General features: G+C 32.6%; 1 protein-coding gene across 3 annotated transcripts in view; it reads left to right on the forward strand.

Moving 5' to 3' along the window:
- The window catches only part of Abd-B (Homeobox protein abdominal B), a 645,906-nt gene that overhangs the window by 523,484 nt on the left and 105,611 nt on the right, over positions 1–16,811 (forward strand). The window lies entirely within an intron of this gene.

The raw sequence follows: 16,811 nt of genomic DNA on the forward strand, positions 1-16,811 counted from the left end.
TAATATATTTTTTTATGAAAGGAAAAAATAACAAAAAATTTCAGTGACCTTAAAAAAATCGTGCTTGTAAAAGTATAGATGGATGTGTAAATCAAAGTCAATATACTAAGCTTTAAGAACAAAAAAAATGTATTGGAGATCAACTGTCTTTAACTAACACGTTCTAAAACAAACATCTAAGTGATCTCAAACAAGAATATATATTTATCTTTTAAATTAAAGTAAAACAAGAAAACCGAAAGTAATAGCAACACAGCTGAAACAAAAACAATGAAGAATCTATAAAAAATAAAAGACAACCGATATGTATTTTCAGAAATAAACTGGTCTTCGTCAGACAAGCTTAACAAAGTAAAATAACTTGGGAAAGTATAACTCTAGGAGCAACGCTAACACTTTTGTGACATTATTGCTTTAGCATTTTTAAACTCCACAAGGAAAAAGTTAATTTCCTGGTGTCAGCTGTATGCCATATATTAAGAAATTCCTTTATAAAAGAGATGTTAAATTAAAAGAACCCTTTGGGGCTAAATCACAGAACGATTTCGGAACAAATATTCCATCTCCAGTGCTGCTAAACAGAATATTTATGGTTGATGGATGATTATTGAACAAAATTCATCCTGGGGTATAATAAATGCTATGTGATAAGAAAAAAAAACAACTTAAAAAAATGTAACAATTTCTTTATAAAAATCTAATTTAATATTTAAGGATGCTTAAATGGAAAATTAAATTCTATCAAAAATTATTTTAAACAATTAGACCGAAAAATTAACAAAATCTTATCAAATTTTTATTATATTAACTACAAGATTGATCGTAAAATAGTTATTGAACCCTTAATCGAGAAAAAGAACCAGACAAAAATTAATCAAATAATTTCTTGCCTAATCACCTAATATCCATAAATTTGATAAAAAAAGTACCATGTTTTTAATAAAACGCTGATAGGGTAAGGTTTCCTGATTTGGACCACTTATCAAATATCTATTGTATTACACATGTTAATGAATATTTCAAAATTTTATTATTAATAGCATTTAATAAATACTGGTTATATTCAAAAAAATTACAAATAATAGATACATGGCAGTTTATAATATTTTATTTTTCAAATAAAAAAAATATAAACAAAAGTCAAATTTGGGATACCGGCATCTTTAATTGGACCATTAGTGTCCTAAATTGGACCGATGTTCAAACCTATATTTAAACATAAGGAATGTGTTCAAAAATATACAGTAACATAACATAAACTAATATTCAACGTTTTGTAACTAATAAACTTAACCTAAATGTAAAAAATCTGTATTGTCATTTTTGACAATTTTAAAGTAGTTTTAACCGATTTTACTTTAAATGCCTCAGCTCGTGCTTCAAGTTCGTTTTTGTATGGGAAACTAGTAAATTCAACTACGTCCTGAGTGCCGCAAACTGATGATTTTGATTTCTTTGTAGATAACGGCGAAATATCTTGAACTGAAATAGTATTTAGGGAAGATAATGCAGCTCTCTTCGTTCGTTCTGCCAACGGAATATTATCTTTTTCAGAAGAGAATGCTTCCTGTTGGGATTCATGGTTGGAGTTTGGAGCACTGTCAAACATTATTAAAGCTGCAAAATCAGTTTCTTTAAAAATATTTTCATCATTAGCCAAATGCCACTAGCACGAAAAGCATTCTGTGCATTTCTAACTGATGCAGCAAGCTCATAAGCCTCTTCAATTATTCCGGAAACCTGAAAGATCGCTACAGTTTGACGCACGTTATTCCGCAACCATTTTTAAATGCATTGTACATAAACATTTTGAAAGGTTCTGAAGAATCCAACATCAAACGGTTGAAGTATATGTTTGGTGTTAACTGCAATAATCTAATTCCATTATCTCTGGCAATTTGCAGAGCTTTTAGGTTTTTACTGTGGTTGCTGTAGCCGTCTAACAATAACAAAACATGGACCTCATGGCTTTGCTTAACTGTTTCAAAGAAATGATTAAGCCATGTCACAAAAAGATCGCTACTGATATATCCAGTATCGCTAATAGTGACAATGCGGCCAGGAGGAGCACCTAATGAAAGTTCCTCTTGAAAACGTTTCCTCTTAATAATAATCATGGGTGGTACAATAAACCACAGTAGTATTTACCCATCTGTATCCACTAGAAATACTCCCAATTTGATGGCTTATATTTTATGACATTGTTTGGCTAATATTTTTTGACATTGCCGTTGTATGGTTGAGCAGCCTGTCTCATCGACGTTTAATATGCGTGTGAAGGTTAATTTATGCTCTTCACAAATTCACTCTTTGTAAAAGTTCATATAATTTATCAACTAGTGCTTTGTTAAATCCTGCAGCCCTTGCCATTGATGTTTTCTCCGGCTACAGTAACGATATTTCTTTCTGTCTTGACATAAAGCCATAATACCTGTTCTTGCCTGCCATACGTTTATCTGTGTTGAAATTGTGTTTCAAAGTGTTTCTTGTTGCCAATTCAAATGCAAGTTTGCGGACGTTCCGTATGCCCATTCCGAACATTCGCTCTTCGAAAATCAAAATATGCTTAGCCAATTCTGATTCAACTTCTTCATTAAATACAGTAAACCTGTTCATTTTTTTAATTGAATTATTTGCCTGTTTATTTTTCTCTTTGATATGTCTTTTTAGTGTAGCTTTAAGTATTTTAAACAACCTTGCACATTCATTAATCTCATAAGAACCATTACGAAAAGCGGAAATAGCACTGCTTAAATTTTCTGTGCTCCACTTGCCGTATGTACCACGTGATGACATTCTGAAATAAAAAATAAATCTATCAAGAACTAAATGGGACTGGTTTATATACAGTTGCCTAAATTGGACCGGTCCAATTTACAAGTCAATTGCTGGTCCAATTTAGGAAAACTTGTTCCAAAGCGGAACAACATCAAATTTCACCCACAACGTGTTTTACCAATTTGGAGGTTAGGTCACGAAAATAATCCCTAAACTATGGCCTCTTTAATGAATCTTGAGAAATAAAGATATTGTAAATGTTGTGATTACTTACTTAAACGGTAAATAGTAGTATTTTTGTATAAAAAGTTAAATAAAACACTAATCACGAAAACACTAATATTTTCTAAACCGTAGTCTACAGCTGCTCACGTGTTGAAACTCAAACAGGCTTCGGGATGTAGTTCTAGTTGGATTTACGGATAGCACCACTTGTTGTCGGTTCGCTCAAATCTGCAAAGGCCCAATTTAGGCAATCCTACCCTATAGAATTTGTAATTTGATTATACCAAACGGCGGCTAAAAGTATCACATCGATGTTGTACTGAACTTAAACATTGCCATATTCCAAACATATTAAACATAGATAGCTCGCAGCCGCACCATATCAAATGTTCTCAATACAGGAACAACCTATTTCAACCATCAAAATATTCATTAGACAGAAAGGCCTCAAATCTCCAAATTCAATATTGACCGTTACTAGGTGAGATTTCCAAAATACCATTTAGGCATCTTTAGAGACCTACAAGAAAACTCGTAAATGAGCATTCGCCACTGACCCAATTGTGTCCTACAAGAAAAAAAACAAAACTCATTACGACAACAAAAAGAATCTAAACTCGAAATGAAAATGTTTGGTGAATTTCTATCGACGAAGAATGGGGAGTGTCTACTGTTCCCATAAAAGGAAGTGTCTATTGTAAAAATTAATTCTGGCAGAATTTCAAATTTTAAAAAATTTAAATTAAATTTAACGACAAATCAAAAATGTTACATTAATTAGACTAACTAGATCAACAACAACTTGATCAAGAAAGTACCAATACCTGAAAAATACAAATTAAAGAAGAGGTAGTAATTTAATATTTTATTTCATACAGTTTCTAAAAACCGCTAAACTCTACCACAAGATATAACCTAATAGACATTATAGGTATAATTATTATTTGTTTTCATTATTTATTATAAATTTAATATTATTGTTCCTGTACCAATTTCTATAGTTGTAGAGGTACTTAATGTAAATAAAAAAACATATTTCAAAACACATTTGCTTTGTAAAACCTAATTTCTTATTACTGCTTCTAAATTAGCTTCTACTGTAATGGCATTATTTTTTTACATGAATTTTTTTCTTTATTACGGATCGAATCAATTATATGAATTGCAGAAATTATTATTTTTTATAACGGTAAATTTTTTTACATCATTATTAACTACTTCTATGAAAATAATTATAGTGGAAAAATTCTATCATTTACAAGAGATGCTTATTGATTTAAATAACAAAAGGTTAAGTACAACAGCTTCCACATGATGAGATAATCTATTATAAAGTTATCTAATAATTTTCTAGTTTTGTAGAAAAAGGTATAGTGCTTTGCATAATAAAAAATGGTGACTGTTTGGGATTTTTTCTCTTTACTGTGAATAAAAATGCTATAAAATAAAATTAATCATAGAATTGAATAAATTGGTAATTGTCAAGGTAGTATGATACAGCAAAATAGTACCTTTCGTTTAGTATTTGGCAGTAGAATAAGATCATACTTTTTTTTAAAGATGTATACTTACTATTATCGGTAGATATTTGGGACCTACGTTACTCTAAAAACTAAGGCTTCCAGGAAACTGGAAGGGTGTGTAGCTTTAAAGGAGTTCGAAAAGTCCGACTGGTTAGTAACTACACAGGTGCGCTGACTCAAGGATCTCAAAGAGACCGACTAAAGCTCGAATATGGCGCACACTACCAATCGGACACACCCTGTACAATCAGAAATCACTATTCGCGAATCGGAGTACGTGCTCTAATAAGTGCTAGTATTTCCGATTCAATGAATATGGATTCCCGGCTCTACCAACGAGGAGGTTTGTACTAGGACGATTTTTGTGGCAAGGATGAACACGACGTTCACCCAAACGCAAATATAACTTAAGTAGTCGCTCGAGGAGGTTTGGAAGACTCTCTCACACACTCTTCAGCCAATTACGTCCGGCGAACGATGGGCCAAGCAAAACCACAATTGCAGAGCCCTTACTATTAACATAGAAGAAAAACGTTTAATTTGGTATGGACATGTGAGAAGAACAGATCATAGGTGGATAGCAAAGATTTCGGATTGGAGTCCAATAGGAAGGAGGAAAAGAGGTAGACCCCAAAGATCATGGAGGGATGAAGTGGACGAGGCCATGGAAAGACGAGACCTTAGAGATGGAGAATGGCAGAACAGAAAGGACTGGAGACGTTGGCTGAAAGAAGGAAGGCGGCGGCAGCTGTAAAAATCCTTATATAGATAGATACTTACTATTATTCACAATGTTCTATATTTTTATGATATAAAGATTTTTGTCTAAATAAGAAAATAACAGCTCTTAGCTATTTTCACTTTTTTAATATTTTTTTCTTCTAATCGCTCTTGTTTTGTTTAGTATAAACTAGTTTTTCTGTATAAAATTCAACCAGTGAACGGTTTGGCATATAATTTAAATATTTTGATATCCTAATTTTATATCCTTTTTAATTATCTACCAAACTTAAATTTAAATACAGGCCGATCAATCTTAAAAGCTGAAGTGTAAAAATCATAAGTCAAGCCAAAAACAATAAAGCCAATGCATATATGATATATGATATATATGATATATATATATATATATATATATATATATATATATATATATATATATATATATGTATATGATATATGATATCAAAATAAAGCAAATATCTCTATTCAATCATGACCCCCCGGAGGGAGTGTAGTGATCATCGTGATGTATATTTCCTGTCTCCAAAGATCTCTGTCTCGGGTCATTTCTTTTAACTCCTGCTTAGGTTTTTTGCATGCGACTGTAATTTGATCGATCCATCTTGTTAAAGATTTTTCTTGTGGCACTTTATCTTTGGATAGTCTTTTCATATTTTCTAGGTCTGTTCTCATACCATGTCCAAAATATTTTAATTGTTAGAGATGTACCTTGCTGGATAGCCGTTTGCTGAGTTTTAGCTCATTTAAAATTGAAATATTTGTCCTCTGGTTGGTCCACAAAATTCGTAAAATTCTTCTCCAACCAAACGTTTCAACCATTTCAGTGACGTCTCTCCTTAATCTTTCCGCTTGTCGTAGGGTCCAAGATTCACATTCGTATGTCAATATTGGTAATATTAATTAGTCGATCAACCTTATTTTTAGGAGTTTGTGAAATTTGGTCATCTTTACTACGACGACTTTCGCTAGATCACAAAGCAAATATATGATACCAGTAAAATTTCTAGTGGTATAAAATTGATCTTAATTTTACCCTAAGAAACCTAACGAAAATAAATAACAATATTGGGATAGAAATGAAAGAAAAATTTACAAAAAGTCATCAGACCAATAATGACATACGCGGCAGATTCACGACCTGACACAGAGAGAACAAAAATATTGCTAGAAACAGTAGAGATGAAAACAGAAGAATCGATTATAAAACACTATAGGACAGAGCTAGAACTACAGATGTATGAAGAAGATGCAAGGTGAAGAACATCAAGGACTGGAACCATTATATGACAATATGAAGTCGAATGACAACAAATAAGGTAGTAAAGATGGCAAGGCCACGACAGACTGATGTCTACACAAACAGAAGAAGAAAAAGAACCCAGACATTAAGAAATTTAGCGATTGCAGACTCATTAGTTTGATGAGCCATGTCGTTAAAATACTGTTGCATATCCTTCTAAACAGAAAAAACAATAAATGTTTGGAAATAATTGTTCAAATTAACAAAATGGGAAAGTGGGCAAAAATAAACTCATATATTCTATGAACTTTTGGAACAACAGTACGTGTCAGCACCCAGACACGACGACAAAATGGTATTGTGCGATTTCAATGCATCTCATATCAGTTATTGAGAGGAGCAGAAAGTGAGTAGGATCACTTCTTGATGAGAAAAACATGAGAATAAAGCTAAGCATAAAGTGATCAAAGCAAAACTCACAAATCAACGAGGGGGATATTTAAAATCTCGAATTACATTAAAAGAACTTTTTTCTCTTCTTCATTTTATCTAGACATGACTCTGTCTGTTTTTAAATGTGTCTCTGTTCGTGGTCTAATGATCGTCTTCCTATTGGCAAACCGTCTCTTGCCGTCTTTACTACTTTATTTGTTATCATTCGGCTGATATAATCGTTCTACTCTACTCTTCTATTTCTTACCCAGTTTTTAATGTTCTTTACCTTGTATCTATGTCATATATCTGTGCTTCTGACTCTGTCCTCTAGTGTTTTACCATCCATTTTTCTAAGTGTTTTTAACTCTGCTGTTTCTAACATCATTTTTGTCCTCTCTGTTGTCAGGTCATGTTTCTGCCGCGTATGTTATTATTGGTCTGATTAGTTTTGTTAATTCTGCCTTTCATTTCTTTCACGATATTTTTATTTCTCTATATTTTTTTATTTAGGCAACCTGCGGCTCTGTTTGCTCTATTCACTTGATCTTCCATTTCTGTTTTGAGCTTTCTGTAGCTAGATAATGTGATGCTTAGATATTTAAACTCCATTACTTGTTCTATTATCTGACTTTCCAGCTTCAATTTACATCTTAGTAAATTTGCTGTTATAACCATGCATTTTGTTGTTTGTTGCAAGTTGTTTTTCTGTCATTTAGTATTCTTTTTTAGTTCTTACTTTTTTTATTATTTCGTTCATAATGGTTTAAAAAATAAAGAAATAAAGAATAAAGAAGAAGGGAATCTTCCTGTCTCATCCCATTGCCAGCCTCAATAGAGCCAGTTAGTTCTTCTTGTACTTTTACTTTTATTCTGTTATTTTGGTAGATATTTTCGATCGTTTTTATTATTCCTAGAGGTATCTCTCTTGCGTACAATAACTGGATAACGTCCTTTAATTTGACGAGGTCAAACGCCTTCTTCAGGTCCACGAAACATAGATATGCCGATTTGTTGTATTCTAATGATTTCTCTTGCACTTGCCTCATTATAAATATAGCGTCGGTGCATGATCTTCCTGACCTAAAACCTTATTGTTCTTCTACTGGTGTTATAATTTCATTCAGTTTATTTGTTATCACTTTGGTTTTTAATTTTAGTGTTGCATTTAATAAATTAATTCGTCGAAAGTAGTTTGTCCATGTTTCGTTATTAATGTGTTTAGTTTTTATTAGTTCGTTCATCTCTTATCTTTGTCCTCTGATAATTGAACAATGAAGTCGTGTTCCATCTGTTTTGTGAAGGTTTGCCAGTGTTCTCTTTTTATTTCTATATGGAATTAACATGAAAAGAACAAAAATATCAATTGCGAATACAAAATAGGTTTAAGATCAAATGCAGAGATGACGTTAAACCAGAAATGGCAAAAATATAAGAAAAACCATTGAAACGGCAACAACTCAATAAATAGAAAAAAAGAAAAAAAGTGATTCGACCAGTAATGTAAACATAGTTTGACGATCAAAACCAACAAAAAGATGGAGCTATTAACAAGACCAAAATATGAACATGAATTAGAACAAAAACGAGAAAAGTGCTGAGAAGCAAGAAATAACAACACCCAGAAAGTTGGATGAAGCAACTTGAGAGCAATCACAGAACCGGTCAGTCTAGGCAGTTTTATAAGGAAATTAAAACACTAATAAAACATGATAGAGGAAAACTTCTTACGAAAAATACAGACATAAACCGACAACGAAGAGAGTAACAGTAACATCTGTATAAGATAAATATTAACACTAAACTCTTAACAGTTTTTTTGTTTTAGACTGAAGATATTTGTAAAAGTATAATATAATTTCCTTATAAAACAAAATATAAAGGGCAAAATGTCTGTAGAAGATGTTCAAAAAATACCTAATGGTTAGTATTAAGAATGGATACAAATAAAAATATGATCGAGTATGAATAGCATATTATAAAAGCAGTTATTATATAGATAAATAAAAAAAATATACAACCGCGCAACCTTTTTCATTGCAACATCTCCACTAGACTACGAACCCCACTTTTCCGAGTTTGTCAAAGTAATCAGAGTTTATGGAGACATCTTAGAAAAGATAAAGACCAACTGAACCGAAACTATTTCATCTCGTGGGGATCGCACCACAAATATCAATTATATAAGCCCACCCCCGATAATACCTTCCACAGAGGGTCAGAAAATCCTTTTGCAGGACAATATCCTGGACACAAAAATGGACCCAGCAAATTACAAGTGTATTAGGGTTAGTTATTATTATAAGGCGTAATGATCACGTAAGTTGGGAGTTTTTGGAAATATAAAAGGGATAAAAGAAATGAACTTCATCTATATTATTGGTACATATAAATTCGTAATTTGTTATTTTCCTTAGAATTTCTTTATTTTGATGTTTATACTAAAAAAACGAAACACAAGTTACAGTAGTACATGAATATTTATATCTAATGAACCCAACTTTTAGAAGTAAAATTAGCAAAGAATATTTTTTGTATATTAATGCATATCTGTTCAAAGCTTCATTTAAAAAATATTTTAATAGACTTGGAAACTTCGTAGATTTGAACAGTTTATTTTCTTTATGACATACGACACAGGTTATTTTGTTCTTTGCCTGTTGTCTGTAGTCTGGCGCCTTCATTTCTGTTTGCAACATCTCTAATGTTTGAAACGTTCTTTGCAGAAATTCCTGTGATGACTTATATGTCGAAATGACCCTACTATCTTAAATTTACTTTTCGTATAATCTCCTGGTTTCCATGTCCCACTTTAACATGCTTATCCTTGCTATAAGAGGGCTCCAGGACTCTCTCATTATACCTGGTCTACTAATCGCTTCTAAGCATTCGTGGAAACTGTCATTTAATGTTTTCAGCGCCTTTGCTGATGTTTCTTTTATTTTTGCAGCCCGAAGTATCTTGTCTTTTAATATAAATAGATTCATCTTTAGGTCATCTTACCTCTCTTGCAACATTTTTCAGGCAGCACTGTAGTTTGCTTCCGTGGTGTTTAAATGTTTTATTATTCTACTTGCTTCTCCTTGGATGCTTGTCATCAGATACTGCATTTTCTCCACATTTGATAGTTGTTTGTTCTCATGTATCAAACGTTTAAACATCATGGAATGTTACCCATTATTCATATTTACTTTCAAATATAGATTTTTTTCTTGCATCCTTCCGCCTCTAATCTCTTATTTTCTTTTATGATCGATCTCACCCTTCTTTATCAGGTAAAATCTTCCTATTTCACCTTCTTTTAGCGCATCCTGTTCATTGTTCAAATTTATTTTCATTATTAAAGCGTCTATTTTTTGTACCTCTTCTTTTAAATCTCCTTGTATATCTTCATCATCTTCGTCGTCTTTCAATAAATGATAAAGCCTTTCCATCCTAATTTTTATCTCCTTAATTTTTGTCGAAGACTTGTATGCATTTTTAATAAATTCCCCTAGGGTTTTTTTTCCTTCCTCGTATTTCTCTTGTACTTGCTCGTAATATTTAGATGTAAAATATTTAAAAATTTTGAACCCTTTTCTTCAATTTCAGTGTTTTGCTCTTCACAATCGTTATACAATTCCTGCAAAGTGTCTGCAACCTTATGTTTAAATAGTCTCTTGTCCTTTTTCTTTGTTTAATTTTTAACATTAGTTGAACTGTGATTAAGCTACAAATCTATGTTACACAATTATACATGGTGATACTATAAAAATTCAGGAAATTATGATTAATGTGAGATTACAAGTAAATGGACTAATTTGGGATTGAACACACTGATATTAAATTGTGTCGTATCCTCGATTTTGGAAATCATTTTGATGCTTTAAAGTTCGTAAAAGTTCACCAACATAGAGGTACCAACAAAGAATCGGAAAGGAGAAAGAAAACGTGAGCACAATCAAACAAAGAAAGCTTGAATATCTAGGCCACATATTGAGACACGATAAGTACCGTATACTGCAATTGATTGTCCAGTGGAAAGTAGACAGTAAGCGTGGGCCAGGCAGGAGAAGACACTCGTGGCTCCAAAATCTGCGGAAGTGGTTCGGGCTCACATCGGTCGAACTATTCAGAAGCATCGCAAACAAGATCAGAATTGCCATGTTGATATCCAACGTTCACAACGGACAGGGCACTTGAAGAAGAAAGTTCGTACGTTAATTGAATCATTCAATGCGAACAAACACTATTTATAAAGACTGTTTTTAAGTTAAATTTATGTTGATTTAATAAGTATATATCAATTCAAGATAGATATTACTGGTTTTCGCTGGCTAACAGTTCTCAGTAATTTTGATCGTTCTATTCCCGTCTAACATACTCTATTTCTATCTATCTTTCTGATTGTTACACTTCTTTAAAATAACTTTATTCGATACTAACTTGTTTACAATAGTTTAATAGACTGATTATTATAAACTTCAAAATCTCTATTCCAACTGTCCCAAACTTTCAACAACATCTGTTTATATATATTTTCTGACGTTCCACACATCACTAGACATTTCAGGAATTTTCAATGAAATCTCGAAAGTTCTAAACTTCTTCATTACTTCTTCTTTTTCGTCAAGGGAATTTTTCTATATGAAATAAATCTCCCGGAACTGTAGTGAGATTATATCTAAGTATACGTCTCTATGCTGTTCGTGTTTTAATCCTCTGCAGTAGCTGGTTATTCTTAGATTTTCGTTCCACTTTAATCTTTTCTTTCCTCATGTTTCCTCTTATATTACTCCTTTTTCTACCGACTTTCTCTATCCTATTTCCTCATTCTATCTGCTAAGGTCCAATATCCATCTCTGTCGCCGATATTTCAAGTAATAATTAAGGAATAATTATTTAATAAGTCAAATTAATTAATAATAGTAATAAATTAATTAGGACATTTCTTAAAAAACAGACCCCTCCTTTTTTTATTGAACTCTTCCTATTGCAGTATGAAAAATTGGGATATATCTACAAATTAAATTCCTTTGATAAACGTTGCAAAGATTTAGGATGGATTAGTTGTACCATACAGCTCTCACTGTTACCTTATTATTAATGAACAATCAATGCAACAACGAATTTCGCAATCCAACCTATTCAATGCACGTAGGTGTGAAATTGCATTGTTTGTAACCTTCACGACATCGGACAAAACATTTTTCATTCTAATATGAGTGATAAATATTACTGCGTGAACATAAACATGGTTTTTTACAGAAATCCCGTGTTTTCTTTCTTACATAGTAATGCTATTATTACCTTTAGATAAATAATTGTGCTTTATTGTTGTTTTGGCGCGTCACTAATAACTAGGTAAATTATCTATTATGTGACGACAGGTTGAGATATGCGTAGTTTCTTGAAATCTCGTATAATAGGTGGCAAAATGTTTTACTTGTTTCCAAGAATATTATATCGTCTACATTCTAAGTCTACGGATAATTTTATGAATTTGTCAATAATATGACAATATGAAGATTCATATTATGTTAAATACCAATTTTTTACCATATATAGTTTGACGGAATCGCCATGCATAGTCGCATTTAGTACTATTTTCTATTTTGGTATTTAATTTAATTCATGGACTCATAGTAGAGACTGTCTGGAAATATATATCTTCTTCTTCTTCTTCCTTCTCGAATGTAGGCTTTAAAGCCTGTTTCTCTTTAATATTAGCCTCCTAAATTGTTTAAATTATCGCACCATCTTTTTCTTGGCCTGCCAATACTTCTTCGTCCATTTGGTGACTTATCCCGTGCTATTCGTACTATTCTATCCTCTGCCATTCTACTTATGTGTTCATTCCACTCCTGTTTTCGTTTTGTCCTTCATCCATTTATGTCCTCTATATTGCTCTTCTTATGTTTTTGCTTCTCTCCCTATCCAGCAGTCTTTTCTCTGATATTCGTCGGAGTATTTTCATCTCTGTTATTTCTAGTAGTCGTCTCGTTTTAGATGTATCAGGTCCTGTCTCCGCCGTGTATATAGGTCTAATTCCTTCTTTACAGACTCTTGTTTTTGTGTCTTGTCTTAGGTGTTTGTTCTTCTAGATTGTGTCATTAAAAAATCCCGCCGCTTTACTTGCTTTTAACCTTTGTTGTCGGAACTTCTTCTTCAATATCTCCGTAACTAGTAATATCTATTCCCAGATATCTAAACCTTGCTTTTCTACTTTATTATTTTCCCATCAATTTCGATTTTACATCGTAGTAGGTATTTAGATGTTGTCATATATTTGGTTTTTTCTGCTGATATTATCATATTGTATTTCTTGGCTGTTGTATTGAAGATATGTGTTAATCTTTGGAGCTCGTCTTCTGTCTCGGCGATTAATGCGGCGTCGTCTGCATAACATAATATTTGGATTTCTTTATTCCCCATTCTGTAATCATCACCTTTACGTACTGCTTGTATTATTTCATCCATTAAAGATTTTATTATATTAAAGAGAATGGGGCTTAACGAGTCACCCTGTCCCATAATTTTCTTATCTTTGCCTGTATTCGATTATGTAAGTAGATGTTTTCGATGGTTTGTATAATATTGATTGGTGTGTTTCTCTTATACAGTAGGTGTAAGACGTCTTTGACTTGGTTGCGATCGAAAGCCTTTGTCAGGTTTATAAAACATAGATATGCTGGTTTATTGTACTCGATGGCCTTTTCTGTGATTTGTTTTAGTACAAATACGGCAGCTACGCAGGATCTTTCGGATCTGAGTCCTTGTTGTTCATCTGATAATGTTGTTAGTTTATTGATTTTGTTTATTAGAACTTTTGTGGTAATCTTAAGTGCGGTGTTCAGTAGATTTATACCTCTTTAATTGTTGGGGTCTTCTTTATCTCCTTTCTTGAACATTGGTATCATTATGCTGTTTTTCCTTGCGTCTGGTATCTTGTAGTGCAATATTAGTTTTTGTATAAGTTTTCTCATCTCTAGGGTTATACTTTCTCCTCCGTGTTTTAGAAGCTCGTTGGTTATTTCATATGGTCCTAGTGACTTTCTATTAACGTTTCATACTACACAAAAAGTGTTAATCAAATTGATATTTTTTCCGTTTGCCTCCCCCTATATCCCTTTAAGGGGTCTTAGGTGAAAGCCGGGAGATAGAAGTGGTAAACTTTTTTTTAGTCTTTTGGGATTTCAAAATTGACACACGCAAAATTCATCTTGTACGTATGATTTTTAGAGGTCAATTCTCTGACGACTGCACTAATACGACCACTTTTTTTTTTTAATTATTCGAGAGAAAAAACTAAACGTTTTATACTTTAATAAACAATCAGGTAGTTAATATTTCATTTACGCCATACAATTATTGTTTATTAAGAGCATTCAAAATCCTTTATGGATGAGTAAACCTAATGGTGTCCTTTCCATCCATGTCCGTATGTTTCTCTGCCATGATATTCTTCTGCGTCCTGCTGACCTTTGACCTTTTATTTTCCACTGCAGAATAGATTGCACCAGCTAGTGCTTTTTATTTTTCATGATGTAGCAAACGTATTTCAATTTTTTACTCTCCAATACGTTTTTATATGATTAGATATATGATATATGACATTAGATATAATACTAGCGGACCAACTCGACATCGACCAACTCGACAAATGTCAACATGGATATCATTTAGCAGTTAATTTGGCATGCTGATCACGAATCCGGTGTCAGATTTGCTCTATCTTGACGTTTTATGCGCGTTTCGGGTCACTTCCGGTGTCAGATCGCAACCGGAAGTACATATTTAGATTCGTCTCGACGAGACCTTTCGATCCATATGTACATTGTGGGATCTAAAACTTAAAGTAAATTTTAACTTCCGGTCATCTCAAAACCGGAAGTGAATTTTTGTACCAAAAGTATATCTTGACAATCTCATACGTAATACTAATAATATTCCAAAAAAATATTTTAATTATCTAATATGGTTTTTGAGTAAAGTGGTGGACAAGAAAAGGGCTTAGCGTTTTCGTATATAAGATGATTTGTTATTAGTTTTATAATGATATTTTTCTTTGTTTTTGGAGATAATAGGAGCTCGTTCATCTGCTCTTATTTATTTATTATTAATAATAATAATATTCTAATATAATAATAATCGGATGTAAAAAGTCTTCAGCAAAAAGTAAACACTTCTCACAAAGTCGCAAAAACATCATCCACGCTGTGCAGTAGAGAGAAAAACATTACTGCGGTATCAAGAGCAAAGAGGACTTATGGTCATAGGTGAGCAACTGGATATGCAAGTTGTTAATTTAAGAACCTGTTTTCAGCCGCAGGATGAGACATCTACTTTACATTAAGCAATTTGCGCAGTAGATGACATATCGCCAGTTAAACCGAGGGAACAAGAAATGCGCATAAACCACCTGACTGAGCAAAAAATACGCACCTGTATGAGCAAACCTCTGCATGGGCGGCATCTATTGGTTGGCATCAGAAAACATGTTTCCCGAGGCAAAGGGTTTCCTACTTGCCATTCAGGATTAGGTTATTTCAACTAAAAATTACCTAACAAAAGGATAAATGCCGATATGGATGTTAAGGGTTCCTTTCAACCAACATCTTTCAGGAGGCGTCATGCGTTTTTGGGAACTAATTACAAAGAATGCCATGACTCAGTAAAAAAGATTCTTCTCCGAGAACTAGCTAGCAAACTGGGATTTCTCCAAACCGACCATCTCCCTTATTATCAATATGTCCCTGCAGAATGCTTAAAAACGAAAGCTATAAACTATACTGGGACCGCACTATGCTCACAGACCAACCAGTGGTACATATTAGACCGAATCTGATACTAGCTACTAAACTTACTAGACAGACAATACTAACAGATGTGGTGATACCTTATACTAATAGTCTACGTACTGATTACTATTGCTGGAGTTCTGTTATATACAGAGATCTGGAAAGACAAATAAGGAAACAGTGGAGAATGAAAAGTATCCAGACATACCTATTATTCTCTCCACTACTCAAGTTATTCTGAAAAGCCTCTTAGAAAACATAAAACAGCCGAGTCTTAATGAACATCTCTTTAAGTTTATGTAAAAAGCAGTAGATGCGTAAGAAAATTTTTAGGAGATACTCCGACAGACCAAGTCACAGAGGGCTCGATACCACGGAAAAAGTCTCACCAGAGCTCAATCCTTTTGTACCGTAGGTAACCGAGATGAGTGAATTTTCCCCTTAAAGGGAGTGTATGACTAAATCTGGACAATAGTCTTTCAAATCTGTAAGTTTCTTGTTTTACATAAACTTTTAAGTCACTTTTTACTTAACTGTTTGTCTGTTTATAATTACAATTTTCCTTGGAATATTTTTATTCTAATTGTTAAGGTTTTTTTTTAAATTAAACACTATATTATACTGTATATCTTGTTCCCTTTAAAGTTACATTCTTAGTTGCTATAGATAGTAGATTATCCGCGTAAGCTAAGCAAAGATAATCATTTTTAAAACTTGTTTTTATTTCTATCTTGCACTTGTTAATAATTATTTTTAGTAGTAAATTAAAGAGAAGTTTTCTCATACTTGATTAACTATCCAAATTTTAACATACATTCTTAAAACTGTAAAGTTTGTAACATATTCTAGTATAAATAACATTGCTACAAAATATATTGTTCTATTAAAAAACCTATAGTATATTGAGTATTAGTCCAAATCGATCTTTTACATTAAAGTATAATTTCAGAATTTAAATTTTTTGAAAGAGCTATTTTAAAACAAAAACTTATGCAATTGCTATAAAAAAATGGAGATGGCAGGGGCGATTGTAAACCTCGTATATTTCGTTCGACACTTAACGTTAGCTGTAAACATGTCAAGTGAAAA

Source organism: Diabrotica undecimpunctata, chromosome 2 (genome assembly GCF_040954645.1).
Source record: "Diabrotica undecimpunctata isolate CICGRU chromosome 2, icDiaUnde3, whole genome shotgun sequence".
In the NCBI taxonomy this organism is placed as follows: domain Eukaryota; kingdom Metazoa; phylum Arthropoda; class Insecta; order Coleoptera; family Chrysomelidae; genus Diabrotica; species Diabrotica undecimpunctata.